General features: G+C 36.9%; 1 long non-coding RNA gene across 1 annotated transcript; it reads left to right on the forward strand.

Moving 5' to 3' along the window:
- The first annotated feature begins 8646 nt into the window (after positions 1 to 8646).
- On the forward strand, positions 8647 to 11601 carry LOC110699118. Its single transcript, XR_002506855.1, has 2 exons — positions 8647 to 9158; positions 11392 to 11601. It is a non-coding gene; the product is annotated as an uncharacterized LOC110699118 (long non-coding RNA).
- The last annotated feature ends 6381 nt before the right edge of the window (positions 11602 to 17982 follow it).

Raw genomic sequence — 17982 nt, forward strand, 5'->3', positions numbered from 1 at the left:
ATGTAGCAATACAAGGAAACGCGGAAAGTGAGTAATTAATCACTTAATTACTCTTATTTTTAATCTTGTTGCTAGTATCATTATTAGGTTTATTATTATTTGATTTGACTAACATTATTATTTTTAAATTGCTTCCAATATTAATGTTTATTCATTATATTTTTTTATTGATCACCATATTGCATGTTAAAGGGAATATGTAATTGAAAATCACGCCTGATAAGATAATTTGGACGACCGGTTTAGGTTCCTTTTTAATCTTGTTGTTTAATCAAGTGATCACTAATATTTTAGAATTATGCATTAATATTAAACCAATTTAGCATAATAATATTTTGGAGAAAATTGAATCTTTGTTTGCATGCCTTTGAGATCACATGAATCACTTTTCACTATAAGAATCGAGTAGAGGCCAATACGGGCGAATGTGACTCCATGACTCACTTCGTACCATCATCCCCCGATCCTTCTTTCGTGGTTCCGAAGCATATGGAGTTAGTAATCTCATGGATTATGAATGGGGTGTAACCTTCACGGGTCAATCGTTGTTGCCTATCGTTGTCCCTTTATTCGTGGTTGTCTTTTATGATCCGTAAACGGTTTACAAGTTCCTTAAAAACTTGTTGGCGGCTCCTTACTTTCCTTGCCCCTAATCGTATATGTCAATTCCCACTTCCTATGAGTGCCAAGCATATTCACAACATGCTGTAACATAGGCGCACTTTGAGCGACGCCTACAGATATTAAAGGCTATTTTCAATAGGAATTTAGATCTAGTAAATTGCGAGAGCCTGTTAGATCTATGTTGATTAATAAATTGTGAGAGCCTGTTAATCATGTTATTTATGCAATGTCAATTATTGGTTGTTATGTTTTATCCCGGAATATTAATTATTGGTGAACCTGTGAGCTTAGGCCTTTTATTATTGATTTATCCCTACTCTTAATCTGCTTAGTTTATTTCCTTTTTAATAACAACAATTTTGGTTGCTTGATAATCTAGATTATATTAATTAATTAGGAATAGAAACACTTGTTTCCCTGTGGATTCGACCCTACTTCCCTATCTACATTAGTTAGAGGATTTAGGTAATACTTTTGATTAGGTGATACGACTTTAACCTATCAATAACCACAACCGATATTAATAAAAAAAAGTAAGCGACTTAAAAGAACAGGTTAAACAACTTCAACTTGCTTTAACAAACGAAGTTAGGCATCAATTCGGATAAGAAGTATCACCAAATAAAGAGAAAATTGTCTTGTATAAATATAAGTATCCTTTTCAAAATCTAGATAAAAATAAAAATTTTGCTGTATCACTTCCTAAAAGACCTACTAGTAACCAAGCAAAGAATAAAGACACTAAAGATGAATCCTCATCTTCAGGAGAAAACACTTAAGGAATTACAAGACCTATTCGATAAAGAAGAAGACCCTAATAAGCTTAACGAAATCATGAACTTGATTTCTGAAAAAGGGATTGCTTCTGATAATGAAATAGTGGAAAGTAATTACGTTACTTTAGAGGAAGATTTATATCAACAAATGGGATTAATGAAGTTAAATGATTTATACTTTCTACCAATAAAAGTTGTTCGACAAAAGATTGAAAATAAACTAGGAAAAAGAGTAATGGATAATAATGATGTTGGAGAGGTGCAAGAAATATTTCCAGCATTACCCCAAACTTGAACCCCACTGTGATCATACACTTAAGCATGGTGGCGTCCAAAGGGAAAGAAGCTAGAGCGAAAGAGTCGCCAACACGTTTTAGGAACTTGTAAATCGTTCACAGGGTGAAGTTTACACCCCTTAACGATCCAGGAGATCGTTAACTCCAATAGGTCTGGAACCAAGACAGGAAGTTCGGGGATGAAGGTACTGATATGTCTATTTTTTATAGTATTTTACGCCCGTCCCTTGGTCATAATTAGTAGTGTTTTTGGCTCTTTAGAGCCACTTTTATTACTAATTGGTGTTTTCTAGTGTTTTCGTAGATTTGGTTGACTTTCGTAGGGATTTGCACCTTTTGGAGCATTTTCCCGAGATATTATGGAGCAATTACGAGCATTGGAGAAGCACGACCAGTTTCTGTAGCCCAGGGCTGGTTAGAGCCATAGAACTGGTGATTAAGGGCTCGGTATATGTGATACCGGGGCATTTGGACCGAGTATTCAAGACTCGAAGAGGAAATCCGGATTGGCCTCAAGAATTAGAGCCCAATCAAAGTACAAATAGTGGTCCAAGAGTGCCGCCCGGCCAATGAAGCTACCGCCCGGAGGCGCGCCCTTCCGAGCGGGGGAAGCAAGGTTGGCGCCCGAACTCGCGCCCCGCCGGGCGCGAGGAACGAACCTGATGAGAAAAGGCGCGCCCGATCAGGCAGTGCCTCGCCCGATCGGGCGCGTGTTATTGTTAGGAGACAATTAGCGTCGTTTAAAGTTTGTTTTAGTTTAGGATTCTTGCTTAATATAAATACTTCTCCGTTAAGCAAGTTTAGTATCTTCTTTTACTCTTTCTTAATTCTTTCATAGATTTTCTCTCTCTACTTAGCTTTTAGATTATTTTCTCTCTCTCATATACTTTGTTCTTAACTCTATTCTTAGTTCCAGATTTCTTGGGTAACGATTTCTTTTCTCTTAATTTTAGTTATTTATTTTGTTCCTTTGATCATGTCTTGTTTTATTACTTTGATTAGTTTAGATTTAACTATGTGTGAGTAGTTCTATTTCTAGGGTTTGTGGGGATCCATAAATAATATGAAGTGGTAATTTATTGTTGTTGATTATCAACGCTTGATTAATTTCCTATTGATTGATTTAATGCTCTGTTACTAGATTAGGCCTGATCTTTTATGCATGAGTTTGATAATATTGATTTGAAATTCGAGAGATGAGAATTGATGTTTAGGTCTAGTTTCAATAGGCAGGTTAATTTATAAATGGTTAAGTCGAGATTCGAGAGATGAGATTTTATACCGGTAAATTAATTGTGTGATTGTAATACGTAGCGAAAGCCCTTTATGATCTGATTAATTTATGCATTGATGATTGATTATTATGAGCCTGGAATATTATTTATTGGTGAACCTATTCCCTAGGCCTTTTATTCATTGTTTTCTCCTTATTCTTATTCTTCGTAGTTTAGTTTCTGCTAATTATAATATATTGGTTACCTGATAATTTAGATTACTTCAATTAATCAGTAATAGAAAGACCAGTTTCCCTGTGGATTCGACCCTACTTCCCTATCTATTATTAGTTAGTGATTTTAGGAATTTACTTTTGATTAGGTGATACGACTTTAGCCTGTCAAAATTTGGCGCCGTTGCCGGGGAGACGGTTTTATTTTTATTTTTGATTATTTTTGTAGTCTAGGTTATTTCTTTTTGTCTCATAAAACATTAGTTCTTTGAGGCAAGTCTCATATTTGCTTTTAGTTTTTTTGTTTATGCCCAGGTGTTCCAGGTCAGGTTACATCCCATTCGATCCTGAGATCGAACGATCCTTCTATAGACAAAAGAATCTTTACAAGCAAATTCTGGTGATAATAATAATCACCGAGATCCTTCAACTAATTCTAGCAATTCAGAGGTATCTTCAGATCCAGAATCAGAGATGACGGCTCCAAAGAAGCTTACTGATTATTCACAACCAACGCTTACAGATTTTCCACATCTTACTCCAACTCTAGCTCTTGATGGGGTACAGTTTGAGATTAAACCCCAATTTATAACAATGATAGAAAGGAAGCAATTTAGTGGAGCTAAGGGTGAAGACCCAAATCTTCATATTGCAGACTACTGTCAGTACTGTAATACCATCAGGCAAGCTAGGGTCACACAAGACCAAATCAGGGACATTCTCTTTCCTTTTTCTTTAACTGGAAAAGCCAAATTATGGTTTAATGGTTTAAATAGAACTGCACTAGGTATAACTGACTGGGAAACTCTTGTTTTGAATTTTTATAACAAATATTATCCTGCAGAGAGAACGGCTGTACTACGGAGTGCAATTCAGAACTTTGCCCAAGAAGCCGATGAAACTTTATATGAGGCTTGGGAGAGGTTCAAGGACCTACAAAGAGAATGCCCCCACCATAATCTGGCATAATGGCAGTTAATCCAAGCCTTTTACAATGGCATTGGAAATTCATCTAGAATAATATTGGATTCTGCAGCTAGTGGGAGGTTTATGAACCTTAATGTTGATGATGCAGGTCAAGTTATTGAAGATATGACGATACATAATTCCCAATATGAGAATCAAAGAGGCTTTGCTAACAAGGGGAAGCATAGTGTTGACTCTGTATCCTTTTTGCAAGCTCAATTAACCTCTATCTGCCAGAAATTAGATAATCTTAAAACTACAAATGTAGCTAATGTTTTTTTTGCAATTAATAATAATACTAATGAGGCTTTTTGTGAAAATTGTGTAATTTTAGGTCATTGGGAACTAGATTGCAGGAGTTCCGTGGAGCAAGTCAATGCCTTTCAAGCTTATAGGCAGGATAACCCATACTCCAATATCTACAATCCTAGGTACCAGAATCATCCGTACCTTTCCTACTGGAGTACCAATGTTCAAAATCCACCACCACCACAAGAACCACAGGCGCCACAACAACAATAGCAGAAATATTACCACCCCAATGCTGGCCAGAAGAACCAACCACAACAACCCTCCTCATCTTCCGACCCTGCTTTGGTAGAAATTAGAGCGATGCTGGCTAATATGCAGAAGCACATGGAGAGTAGAGATGCCCAAATTGATTCAATCCTAGCACGCAATAAAATTGTAGATAATCAAATTGCGCAACTTTCCGCTACTCTACAAGCCCGTCAACAGGGAGCCCTGCCAGCACAGCCGACCAGGCCTACGGATCAAGCCTATGCAATTATTCTAAGGAGTGGTTCAAACTATGAAGGGCCCCTTATGCCCAGAGATGATGAACCTGTTCTAATAAATAATGCTAATCTTGATTCCGTTAAACCTAACAATGTAGCTAATAGCCCTGCAGGGCTAAAGAATGATACTAATATATCTGATTTTACATTGCAGGGTACGACTCCAGGGAAGGTGGCAACTCCAGATAAAAGCAGTAATGCTCCAAAGCCAGTTATCAAACTTCCATTCCCCAATCGTCACTTGAAAACAAATTTGGATAAGCAGTTTGGTAAGTTTCTGGAGATGGTTAAAGATTTGTAAAAAACAGCTCCCTTCACTGAATTAATTACACGAATTCCTGAATATGCAAAATTTATGAAGGAAATATTGACACGAAAAAGGTCTATTAGTGAGGTAGAGACAATAGCTTTCACTGCAGAGTCTAGTGCCGTACTTCAAAATAAATCTCCACCTAAATTAAAAGATTCAGGTAGTTTTTCTATCCCTTGTCATATTTGCAATCTAATAATTGATAATGCATTACGTGATTTGGGCGCAAGCGTTAGTGTTATGCCATTATCTGTGTGTTCCAAGCTAAATATGGGTAAATTAAAAGCTACTAATATTACTCTACAAATGGCTTACCGTTCTTTTAAATACCCCCTTGGTGTTTTAGAGGATGTTCCTGTTAGAGTAGGTAAATTTTATATACCTGTTGATTTTGTTGTTCTTGATATGGCTGAGGATATGCAAACCCCAATTATTTTGGGTAGACCATTTCTTAACACTGCAGGTGCAATTATTGATGTGAGATGTGGCAAATTGACACTATAAGTGGGGGACAATAAAATCATTTTTAATCTTAATAATACCCCTAAAATCCCCATGACAGAGTGACAAGGTATTACTCGCGTCGTTAAACGACTATCCCTAGATGAAATACAATTTATACAACCTAAACAAACCTAATATGAGTATAAGGCAAGCATAGGGGTCGAACCACAGGGAACGAATAAACACCACCAAATGTTATCGATAATTAAGCTAGTCCGGAATAAGAGATAAATAAACTAAAGTCTAAAGATGCTAAAACAAGAAATAAAACATTAAGAGAAAAGGTTTAGGTATAGCATTCACTTGAACATAAACAAAGGCATAGAAATTGAATTAATTATGAACTAAACATGCTCGAATATCGAAGTAAAGGATCCAATCTAGCCGCCTTCCGGGGTCAATTGGCTTCTCCCAACATAGCCTCTATGCTTCCACATTAGAACCATATACTAGGAGGTGCAATCAAAGAACAATCTATAGTAGTGACCTTAACTAAGTCAACTTCCGTTCCTTGTTAGCAAAGATTCACCTTTAATCAACTAACAATGTGAACTTGCATGAAGATTAAAGAATATCAAGCATATAAATACTTTAATCACAAATAAATCAATTCTAAAACCTAGAACATGCTCATGATCCAACTACACCACAATCATCCCCTTAATGGGGAAATTACTCACTAATCATGCTAATAACAAGATTAATCAACAAATAATCAAGAATAAACATGATTAATAAGCAATACCAACAACTAAAATAATAATCAAAAGAAAGCACTAAAAATAGAGGAGAGAGAGTTAGAGATTCTCATTGATTGAATGTGAAAATCTACAAACAAGATGATCAATCTTCTTCTTCAATATCCAAGCTCAACAATGGTGAATCCCTTACTTTCTCTCTCTAAACAACTCTAATCCTAACCTAAACCTAGAGAGAGAATCTCTCCTAAAAACTAATTAGAGAATAGAATAATTGGTAATTCTTCCTTCCTTAATTATCCCAAAAATAGGTATTTATACTAAGCTAAGAAAATACTCAGTAAATAAAAGAAAAGAAAATAAAGTAAAAAGGAAAAATAAAATAAGAAACTAATTATTATAAAAATAAAAGAAAGAAATAAGAAATCAGACCCCAACTCTTCTTCTTCGATTTTTCGGCTGCTTTGAACTCCATTGAAGCGCCTCACCATCACCACCGTTCATTAACCATCATCATCAAATCGTCACCGCTCATCCTCCTTGTTTATCATCAAGCATCAAATAAAAACCGTTCGATCTTCATTAATTATCACGCGCGAAGCTCGTGAAATGGTTCGGTCGAACCATGAGTTGGTGTGGCTGAACTACGGGGTTGGTTCGGTCGAACCATGGGTGTGTTCGAACACACCTCCTCAATTTAGAAAACTTCTAATGTTTTTGACTCTTTTTGCATTTCGATTGAACTCCTCAACAATTTGCCCGAACCATGATAATTCGTAATTTCCTCTGATTTTGCTCTATTTCTTGCGCGAATTGGTAGGGTGGTTGTCGGAATTGGCGCGGCTGCTGCTTTAATTGATGTTGGGCTAGTGGTGAAGTGGCTGTGACTGTTGGTGATTGAGAATGATGGTGCGGCTGCTAGGTGCTGCTGTTCGAATTGGAACAGGGGAATTGGTTGATTGTTGTGGGTTTTGTTGGACGGTAGTGCAGGGTTTGAGCAGGTGGCCGTTTGTTAGCTGTTGGTTTATGGCTGATTGTGGTGGAAGGAGGCAGCAATGGTGTGGTTGGTTGGTAATTGGTGGTTGCCCGGAGAGGTGTATTGAGGTGGCTGGTGCTGGTGAATTCGGGGGCTAATGGGTTGGTGTGAAATGGTGGTGGCACTGTGGTGATTTTGGTGGTAGATTGGAGGTGAGTGCGGTGGCGATGGTTGTTGGGTAGGTGGGGATCTGGTTGTGGTCGTGAGAGGTGGTGAGAGCAGGTACGTGGATTGGGTGGAGATGGAGCAGGGGAATTGGTTGTAGGTGGTGTTGTTGCGGATTGGTGGTGGGTTGCTGCTAGGTGCGTGAGGGAGCAGGGGAATTGGTGTGGTGGAGGTTAAGAAGGTGGGGTGATGGATAAGATGTAACACCCCGTATTTTTGAACCATTATTTTATGTGCATTTAAACCTAGTAAACCTAATTTCTAATTTAAATATCAATTTCGAAATTGAAATGTTGATTTCGTTATTTTAATATAAGGGTAATCCCAAGCTTTTGAAACCCTAATTATAATATTTTGACAAAACGTTTGAAAGTTATTATTTAAAAGGGTTCTATATTTGAGTTTTAATCATTTCAAACTGTATTTGACTTATCTGAATTGATATTAGCTTTAAAGGGTGATTCCTTAAGTTTAAGTGTCAATTTAGATATTTAACCTATTAAAATTGATACAGGTCATCATGCTGATTCCTTGACTAAAGTGTCAATTCTATATGTATAAAATGATTTTAGGGTTTTTAAGACGTTTTACGTTCAATTGTATCAATATCGATAAGTAAAGTGGTATTGGGTGATTCCGTCAACTCGTTTATCGAATTGATATTGTTTATAAATGATTCTTTATTTTATATTTATAAAACTCATTACAATGTCCTTTAATTATTTAGGTCATTATAAATGAATAATATTATTGGTTTTGCATTTCGTCTTTTATGTTGCTCTTTGGTACATATGACCTATATATAAATATTTTTTTGTATTGTGATTTAAATTGTTATTTTCATTATTATTATTGAGATATCAATAATACAATCTATATTGTTGTTTTTTAACGCATTTTAAAATGCCGTCCGTTACTTTCCTTTCCTGGTCTAATTTTGGGTCAACTAGCATTTATATATTGGTCGGGTTTTTGCTCAAAACTTCCATGACTAAATATATTAGGATAAGCTTGTTTATTAGCTTTCCTAATTCCATTCTTAAGCCTACATTAATCCTTCAATCAAGCCCATAAGTGTAGCTTAAGTTAGGGTTATTTGAAGCTCATTTGAAGCCCAATTTCTCTCCCTTTTCACGGCAGCCACAAGGCTTGATTACTGCTCAAATTCAATTCAAAGTAACCCCCATATTTACCCTCATTAAGCCTAATTAAACCCAACAATTTACTGCCCCAAACCCTTTCACTTCCTCTTCTCATTTCACGTACAAAGAAGTCAGTTTTCTCCACCCAAAAGATGCAGCAAATCACTCCTCTTCTCCCCATCTTTTTCGTGGAATTCAAGGTGGGAATCAAGGGGAAATCAAAGCTTAACTTGCTGCCATAATCGTTGCCAAAATCGTGCTCTATCTCTCCTCTAGAACAAGCAAAAACGAGGCAAGGGAACAAGACTGTTTGGGTGGGTGTTGTGCGTGTGATTGCTACTGTTTGTGTGCGGTGTTGCTCTCCTTTTCTTTGGGTTTTGGTGGCCTATATATCAAGGTAACTAGCCTTTCTTCCCTTAGATTAGAAATGCTAGGTTTTAGGGTTGAATTGATGGGTAGAAATCATGTTAGGGTTAGGAATGGTTTCAATTTTCGTATGTAGTGAGTATGTCTGGTTTCGGAATGGATTTGGCCCTATTTTATGTGTTTAACACATGAATTTCATGCCTAGTTTGATTTACTATCAATCCCTAATTGTTTTATGATGTTTTTGATGTGTTTTAATCAAGTTATAACATGATTTTGGGGCTTACAAGTATGATGTACGTGACTGATGTGTGTGTGTGAGACTGCTGTTTCTGTAGTTCTTTCTGGTCATGGTTAAGCCTTAATTTCAATGACTATATTTCATATTATTGTAGAGGATTGTTTTACGACCGATTTGATATATTATGGGTAAAATTCGGAGGTGTTTAAGGCCTCAAAATGACTGATTTTGTGAGACAAGTTGTGCTGCCAACGTGAATTAAGAACGTGATGTTAGATTGAGTTTATGAGCATGTATATATCTTATATTTGTGACCAATTGAATATATCTTCCAGGTTGTCATGTTAGGATTATTTTGGAGTTTATACCATAGCGAAATTCCATGTTTATATGCAAAATTCTATCTTTTTATGAGCATGTATATTCTAAACTCTTGGATTGCTGACAGCATGTTTAGTATATCTTCTTAGGTCTTAAATTAATTATCTTGATTGATTTTATTGCCTAATTTGAATTAGCATCATGTTAGGATATTACCTAAATTGATATAGCATGATTTTATATAATTTAAGATAGTTTAAAGTGCCTAAATTAGTGCAACATAGCTGCTGCCCCTAATCTGCTAGGCGTGTGAAGGATGGTGATTTTCAATTGTGTATTCCTTGATTTCTAAGCGCAAATGCATATTTAATATTGCCTGTTGTGTTTTTAGAGTGTACTAAAATGGGCTAAGCTTAGTTTCATGTTTAAGGTGGGTTTTTGGGTGATTTGGTATAATTGGTACTGCCCTACATTAGTGTAGGGGCTGCTGTAAATATGACTTTAATTTGTCATGTTCTCTTTTTAATTTTAAGTCTGGAATGGTTTTATATGATGCCTAATGAGTGTATGTATATGCCTTAATTTTTATTTTGCATTTTAAGCATGTTTGGTTGGGTTTTTATGATGATTTTCGGAGTTACTTGTTGCTGTCCTGTTTTGGTTGTTTTATGAAATTCTAGTTTGGATTTGTTGTTTAATAAAATGAATTTATGGGATTTTTATTATAACTATTATATGTTAGTTGAATTTATATGTTAATAAGTGATGTGTGAATTTTTGGGTATTATAAACCCCTAAAGTGAAATATTTCTATGTGTGTTTGAATATGTGTGGGTTGTAATTGTATTGTCGACGTCGTAATGCTTTAGAGAAGGATAACACTATCTTTAGCATCACTTTGCCAAGAGTTGTGAATGCACTTAATTGTTGAATTTCGATAATTAATTATATTCCCAAACTCAGACGATACCTTTTGTGTTTTATTAAGTTGAAGTGTGTTTTGAAAGGGAGTTTCAATTGAATTTAAGAAATATGATTTTCTTATGCAGTTTGAATTGAGAGTAAGACCATTTTTGGCTTCTCTGCAGATTTCTGAGTGAAATATATTGTATTATCTATTTTAAGTGATTTTTGAATTGTGTGTGGGGCCATAGTCGAGTGTGAGGCCGAGTTGCTTCCCGATGGTTAATGAACATGCTAACTACCTGGATTGCGAGTCTTAGGTAGCTCAACCTGGGTTAATTGTTGTCGTCCGGGGGTGTGTAAGACCTTATAGGCATCTACCCATAACCGGGAGTTGGCCAATCTTAGACACGGTCTCTGCGAGATGACCGGGGGTTCGTCCTGACAAATCTTAGGAAGTGGATTGCGAGGCCACTAGCGTTCCCTCCATGCCAGTTCTACTGTTTTGAAGGTTTTGGTTTTGAAATGTTTAAACTAATAAATTATTACTTATTTGAAGTCTATATATTATTATAATTGAAATTGAGTGATTTAATATTGATATTTCTGTTTTAAGTTTATTTTGAAATATTTCATTGTTTGTATGGTTTGATGGTTTTAAGTGATTTCATTTGAGTTTTCAAGTTGATTTTGGTTATGTTTCTTTCTGTTAATTTAAGTCTAAGATCTTCTATTTCTGATTTGAGGGAGAACTGCTAGTTGCTCCCCACTGATTGTGGAACGTTGTTATAATTTGCAGGTTTCATTTGTTTATTTGATATCTGTGACGCTGGGTTGGGGATTGAGAGTTTAGAACCTAACTTTTAGGCTTGTATGCCTTTGTTGTTAGTTGACTGTTTAATTATTTTGAATTTAGTCTAGTTTGGCCGATAAGGGTTGTTCTGCCCTTGGCTTTTGAATGTAATTGATTTGTCCATGTTAAAGTTTATTTGCTATTTTCTTTTGTTCACATAGTTTGCGCTTAGCTTAAACAACTTAATTTGGATGTGTGAATAAGTTAAATTTGACTTTTAAACCTAGGTTAAGGTTGACTTTTCTAATCGAAGTTAAGTAGCCTCCCGTTCAAGCGTAATTCCGCTAACGCTTCCAGTTCCAAAAGGACGGGGTGTTACATAAGAGGTGGGCAGCAGCCAGCAAAGTAAAGGCACCCACTTTTACTCGTCCCCGAACTCCGAACTTACTTGACATGAAACCCGGGACCCTAAACACAAAACCGAGGAGAAATCAAGGCAAATAAAAAATGAAATAAATAAATTAGGAATAAATAAAGTAAAATAGAAAATAGAGAAAAAACTAACAAAAATTAAACAAAAACTATACAAGCATATAAAGTAAAATAAAATAGACTCAAAACTAATTAAAATAAATAAAAGTAAATTAGAATACTTTCAAGTAAAAATAAAGAACAAAATATAACAAATCAAAAGCAAATAAAATACGAAAATAAACTAATTCTAATAAAAACTACGAAAAGAACTAAAACATGACAAAACTAAGAAATAAACTAGAAACCTTATTAAAGAGAAAACAAGAGAATAAAAGGGAAAATAAGAGAAAATAAACACGAAAATGACTCTAAAATTACTTCCTAAGAGTGACATAAATGTCACTCATCACAGAGGAGAACTTTTTTAGTGTTGATGTGGTTCAAAATTGTTCTAACAAACCCCAAGCTCTTGTAAAAGATCCCTTGGAGGCGGTATCTTGTGTTGCATCCTTTACAGATGAGATAGAAAAATGGTAGAAGGAAGTTGATGCAATAGAAAAAGCCCTCTACACTGTCGGTCTTGGCTTTGAGGATGAAAAGGTTGAATCAAACAAGCAAGTTGTGGAAACTGAGCCTACAATAAGTGTTCCGCCAGATCGAGTTGCAAGTGCTAAATGTAATGATAATTTGAAGCAACCCTCAATCGAAGAGGGATCGTTAATGCGTAGCATTAAAGAGCCCCCAATCCAAGTCAAGGAGGATCCACCAGATAAAGTGAATTGGCGTCCCACAGGGTATGTTAGGAAGCCGCGTCGTGGCCTAAACACCGCTCGACCAGGTGAGAAACCACCCGACCAAGCGTTAGGTCATGGGTCCTAGTTCTTGTACTTAGTAAGAAGGTCGTGCGGGATCTAGATAAACCAGCGCTTTGCGAGAGGCAACCCGTATTTTAACGCTTTTTAGACTAGTTTTTCTTTCTTTTTCTTATGCAAGGAGAGAGGAGGGAATTTTGATGAGTTTTATGAGTTTTTGTACAGGTTTGAAGGAAAAGAGTTAGCCAAAAATTGAAGAGAAGAAAGAAACAAAAAATCGTCCAATTAGCCTCAGGCCCGACCGGGCGCGAGAGCGAGGTTAGAAAATCGGGTGTTTTCTCCCGATCGGGCGCGAAATTTGACGTATACAGACGTTTTCGATAGCCCGATCGGGCGAAGGGCGCCCGACCGGGCGTGAGAGATCGCCCGACCGGGAGCGAGAGGAGAAGGAAATTTGGGCAATCGCCCGACCGGGCGCGAGAGCAGCAAATAAAAAAAAACCCAGATCGCCCCATCGGGCGATAGGCCGCTCGACCGGGCGCGAGACACCAAACACCCTTTTCTTCTTTTTCCTTCTTCTTTCTTACTTCATTTCTCTTTTCCTCCATAACTTTCTCTCTCTAAAACCTTAAAACCTCTACCTTCTCTCTAAGATCTTCTCTTCATTTCTTACCTAAATCCAATAATTTTTACATATTGTTAATCCTCTCTTTATCCTCTACAATCCTATATAAAAATTTTCAAATTTCATTCAAATATTTTTCATATATACCCATTTTTATACTATGGCTTCAAAGAAGGCTCGATCAATTTTCGGTAGGAGTTCTAGTTCGAGGGAGGAGTACGATCCAGATTTGCAACTCTCCTACTGGCCAACGATCCGAGTTGCTAGCCAGAAGCAAAAGGTACGACTAGAACACCTTGCCGGGTGCGAGGTAATTCCTTCACGGTGGTTACACCGCCCTACTCTTGAATCGTATGGTTTGTATGATTTTGTTAAACAATTTTTAAATGATATAGGAATGAGAAAATTCGTTGACATGCATTATCCTACATACCGTGAATTAACATATGAATTTTTGTCTTCTTTGAAAGTTGTAAATAGTAGAAATGGACCGAATTTATTTTTTAGGTTAAACAATAGGAATATTAGTTTGACATCTGTTGAATTCTGTAAATTATTTGAATTGAATTCTGAATTACCATTCCAATGGCATGCTGATTACAAAATGGGTGATATTTATCATGCTCTAACTGGTTTACCTACCCCCGACCCCCAATATGCTAGTACAAAACCTATCCATCACCCTATCCCAAAAATCTGGCAAAGATTTGCGGGTTTGTGTTTTCTTGGTAGGAACGAGCCTCATAACGCCCAAACCAACGAACTAGCTGTTATAGGACACTATGTGTATGGGTTTGGTAAACTGAACTAGGTAGATACATCATCCACCATCTGAGCAGACATGCCATAAACAGTACCCAGTCTCGTACCCCTATTCGTATAAGAGGCCTTATCACTAGAATAGCGGTTAAAAAGGCCGGTTTTGTTGAGAGTGGAACCCACCATATGACCAACTGTGGACCGGATACCTATATGACTGCTAGGTATTTTGAGGAGTTTGATTGGGTACGATTGGATAGTGAGTAGACCCCACTGGTGTATTAGGACTGGGACCGAGCAGCCATTCCCCATCTTTTCCCTACCTAGTCCTGACTTGACCGCCTTTCCCCTCGGGAAAACATCCTACACGTACGACCTTTTAGTTGCCAACGCAAGGGGGAAAGCACCACCTGTACCACCACCAATTCCACCACCCTAGCCTGAGCCTGAGGTAGCGTTTTCTCCACCTCGCATGTCTCACTCCGTCCCCCATGTTGACTCTGACCAAGTTTGGGACCTTCAGAGTATAGGTCAGGTGTTAGGCCGTATCGAGCATTCTCACACTGACCTTAGGAGGATGGTAGGCTCCATTGACCATAGGTTAGGGTACCTTGAGAGGAACCAGGGTAGAGCTCTCTACCCTATGTATGATGATTATGCTCGTTGGGGCGACATTCTCGACGATGCTATTTACCCTGACTGGTTTCAGCCTCAACCCCAGGGATACGATAGGGATCCCACTGCCCATGGTATTTATATTGACTATTCTGCCTTCCATGGGTATGGCCAGGACATTCCTTTTGGGGGACCGGCAGGGGGGAGTTTTCATGATGATTATATTGGTGGTAGCTCTTCTGGTGAAGGTGGTGTAGGTGGCAGTGGAGGTGGAGGTTTCAGCTCCATGGATGAGGATGATGAGGACTAGCTATGCTAGGCTAGCTCCCGAGCCAATGAGGACATTGTCTAATTTTGGCTTGGGGGAGATTTTGGATTTGGTATCTTTCTTTTTCTCTTTTCTTTTGTTTTTGGTATGTTTTCTTAGTTTAGATTTATTGCTTTCTAGGTTAGTTTTATTACTTTCTTTTTTGAAAAATACAGAAAAAATTGAAAAAATAAAAAATCCAAAAATACGTTCCAATGAATTATAAATCATGCTTCCCTATGCCCCATACTTGGAAAATATTGTTTTGATTCTTCGTATATTATGATAAGCATTGTGGATTAGTTGATCATGATTTGAAGTTTGATTGCTTAGATTTCCTAACATGCGTCAATTTTGCCCAACTGCTTGTGAATATAGTGCTTGACTAGTTGATTTGGTTAGGAGTGTGTGTTAGTTCCTGGTATGTCAATGAATTTGAGAATTGGTTTGCAACTATAAGTAATGTTTATATGACCCAATATTATGCACATTGTGGAGGACGAAGACATTTGTTCTTTTAGGTGGCTTTCAGATGATTGTAGATACATTTGTTCCCTTCTTGCTACCCATGTTGTTGCCTTGACTTTTTGTTGTGTATTAGCCACATTAAAAGCCTATTTTTCCCCATTGGTTACTAGTCCCAAGCTTGGCTTGGGGAGCTATTAGTAAGTGAGGTGAGGGAGTTTGTAGTGTGCTTATTATTTGCACAATTTGGGTGGGTTTTGAGAAGTTATTTTGTTCTTGATCATGTTTATTTTTGATGAGTTTGAAAGTTATATCTTCTAGAGAAAAAAATAAAGTATGATGTTATGAAAAAAAAAGAGAAGAAGTTCAAGGAAAAAAATGGAAAAAAGTGAAAAAATAAGTGAACTTCAATAGAAAAAAAAGAGCAAAAGAAAAAAAATTGTTTAATGTTCAAATGTTCTAGTTGGAGGTTGATTAAAAGAAAGAAAAAATTTTAGATGTTGAGTTTCAATGAAAATTTTCAAGTTTGGAAAATAAAGTTTGTTTATTCACTCCAGTTTTTCATTATTATATCTTATGAGTGAAATTTGTAAGTGTTGGAATTGTTGTTTATGATTGGAGTATATTTGGTGGATTTTTGTTAGAGTCGGTTATGTAGGAGATGTTGATCATTAGTTATTTTGATCATGGGTTTTACTAGGATTTCCTCCCTTAAGCATAGCTTTACTCTCACATTTTCCCAAATATTTCCTACCCTTTACCCTAGCCTTACATAACAAGCTTAAAAGACCTTCCGACCGTGTACATAGAGTTGTGTGAATGTGGAATTAGTTTTTTATCAATGCAAAGAATGATTTGACATATTTCGAGTCGACTAGCAGGTTGAGCGTACATATTTTTAAACACACGAGAGTGTGAGTTGGGAGGGCATTGGTCACATTTAATGGGTTGGTTGGAGAGCGATCGAGTACATCCTTTACTCACTACAAGAAAAATCTCTTTTCGTAGCGGTTATTTCGTAGAGATAGTACATTCGTTACAATATGCAAGTATGTTTGTGAAATAATTAAGGATCGGATGTCGTATCATTTTTACAATCGCAATAGTTTTCCCATATAAAATCGATACAGAAAACATAATAATACATATCAACCCTATTTTTACACATTTATATAATTTTGAGAAATCGTAACATTTACAATCGCCACTAAATCCTAAAAATCGATACGAAAGGCCTTTTCAACACTAGATATATAAATATTGTTTGACAAAGAATACATAAAATATGTCATAGCTTATTAATGAAACATTTAATATAAGAGTTTGAGATTGTATGTTCGAATCTTGTAAAGATCCTACGCATGTTTTTTTTTGAAGAAAATGAGTTAAAACATTCATAGCGATTGTAATCGCTACAACAATCACCACGATTGAATGTAGTTTTTCATATCGATTATTAAGGCCAACCCCAGCGATATTAAAAACCACTATTAAAGGCTAAGACAACGGGGGATATTGTATCGAATGACCATTCATTGGGAAAGCTTTTTGTTGCAATTACAATCGATACTAAAGGTTAAAATAATCGCTACGAAAAGGTTATTTTCTTGTAGTGACTCGCCACATAAATGAGAGTTGAGTGTGTGAGCACTAGTCTTAAATTCTATATGCTCTTGTGGTTTGCTCTATTTGACAATTGTTAGGGAGGAAGGGTAATTGGATGGATTTGATTGGTTGACTTTGAAGCATGTTTATTAGATTAACCTTGAATTGTTTGTGCTTGATTTTTACTTTTTGGGGTGAAGCATATTTATTTATTCATTGATGAGATCTTTTCTTAGGGACAAGCAAAGGTTTGTCTTGGGGGAGTTTGATATGTCTATTTTATATAGTATTTTACCCCCGTCCCTTGGTCATAATTAGTAGTGTTTTTGGCTCTTTAGATCCAATTTTATTACTAATAGGTGTTTTCTAGTTTTTCGTAGATTTGGTTGACTTTTGCAGGGATTTGCACTTTTGGAGCATTTTCCCGAGATATTATGGAGCAATTACGAGCGTTGGAGAAGCACGACCAGTTTCTATAGCCCAGGGCTGGTTAGAGCCATCGAACCAGTGATTAAGGGCTCGATATATGTGATACCAGGGCATTTGGACCGAGTATTCAAGACTCGAAGAGGAAATCCAGATTGACCTCAAGAATTGGAGCCCAATCAAAGTCCAAATAGTGGTCCAAGAGTGCCGCCCGGCCAATGAAGCTACCGCCCGGAGGCGCGCCCTACCGAGCGGGGGAAGAAAGGTTGGCGCCCGAATCGCGTCCCGCCGGGCGTGAGGAACGAACCTGATGAGAAAAGGCGCGCCCGATCGGGCAGTGCCTCGCCCGATCGGGCGCGTGTTATTGTTAGGAGACAATTAGCGTCGTTTAAAGTTTGTTTTAGTGTAGGATTCTTGCTTAATATAAATACTTCTCCGTTAAGCAAGTTTAGTATCTTCTTTTACTCTTTCTTAATTCTTTCATAGATTTTCTCTCTCTACTTAGCTTT

The sequence above is a fragment of the Chenopodium quinoa genome, unplaced genomic scaffold (genome assembly GCF_001683475.1).
Source record: "Chenopodium quinoa cultivar QQ74 unplaced genomic scaffold, ASM168347v1, whole genome shotgun sequence".
Lineage (NCBI taxonomy): Eukaryota > Viridiplantae > Streptophyta > Magnoliopsida > Caryophyllales > Amaranthaceae > Chenopodium > Chenopodium quinoa.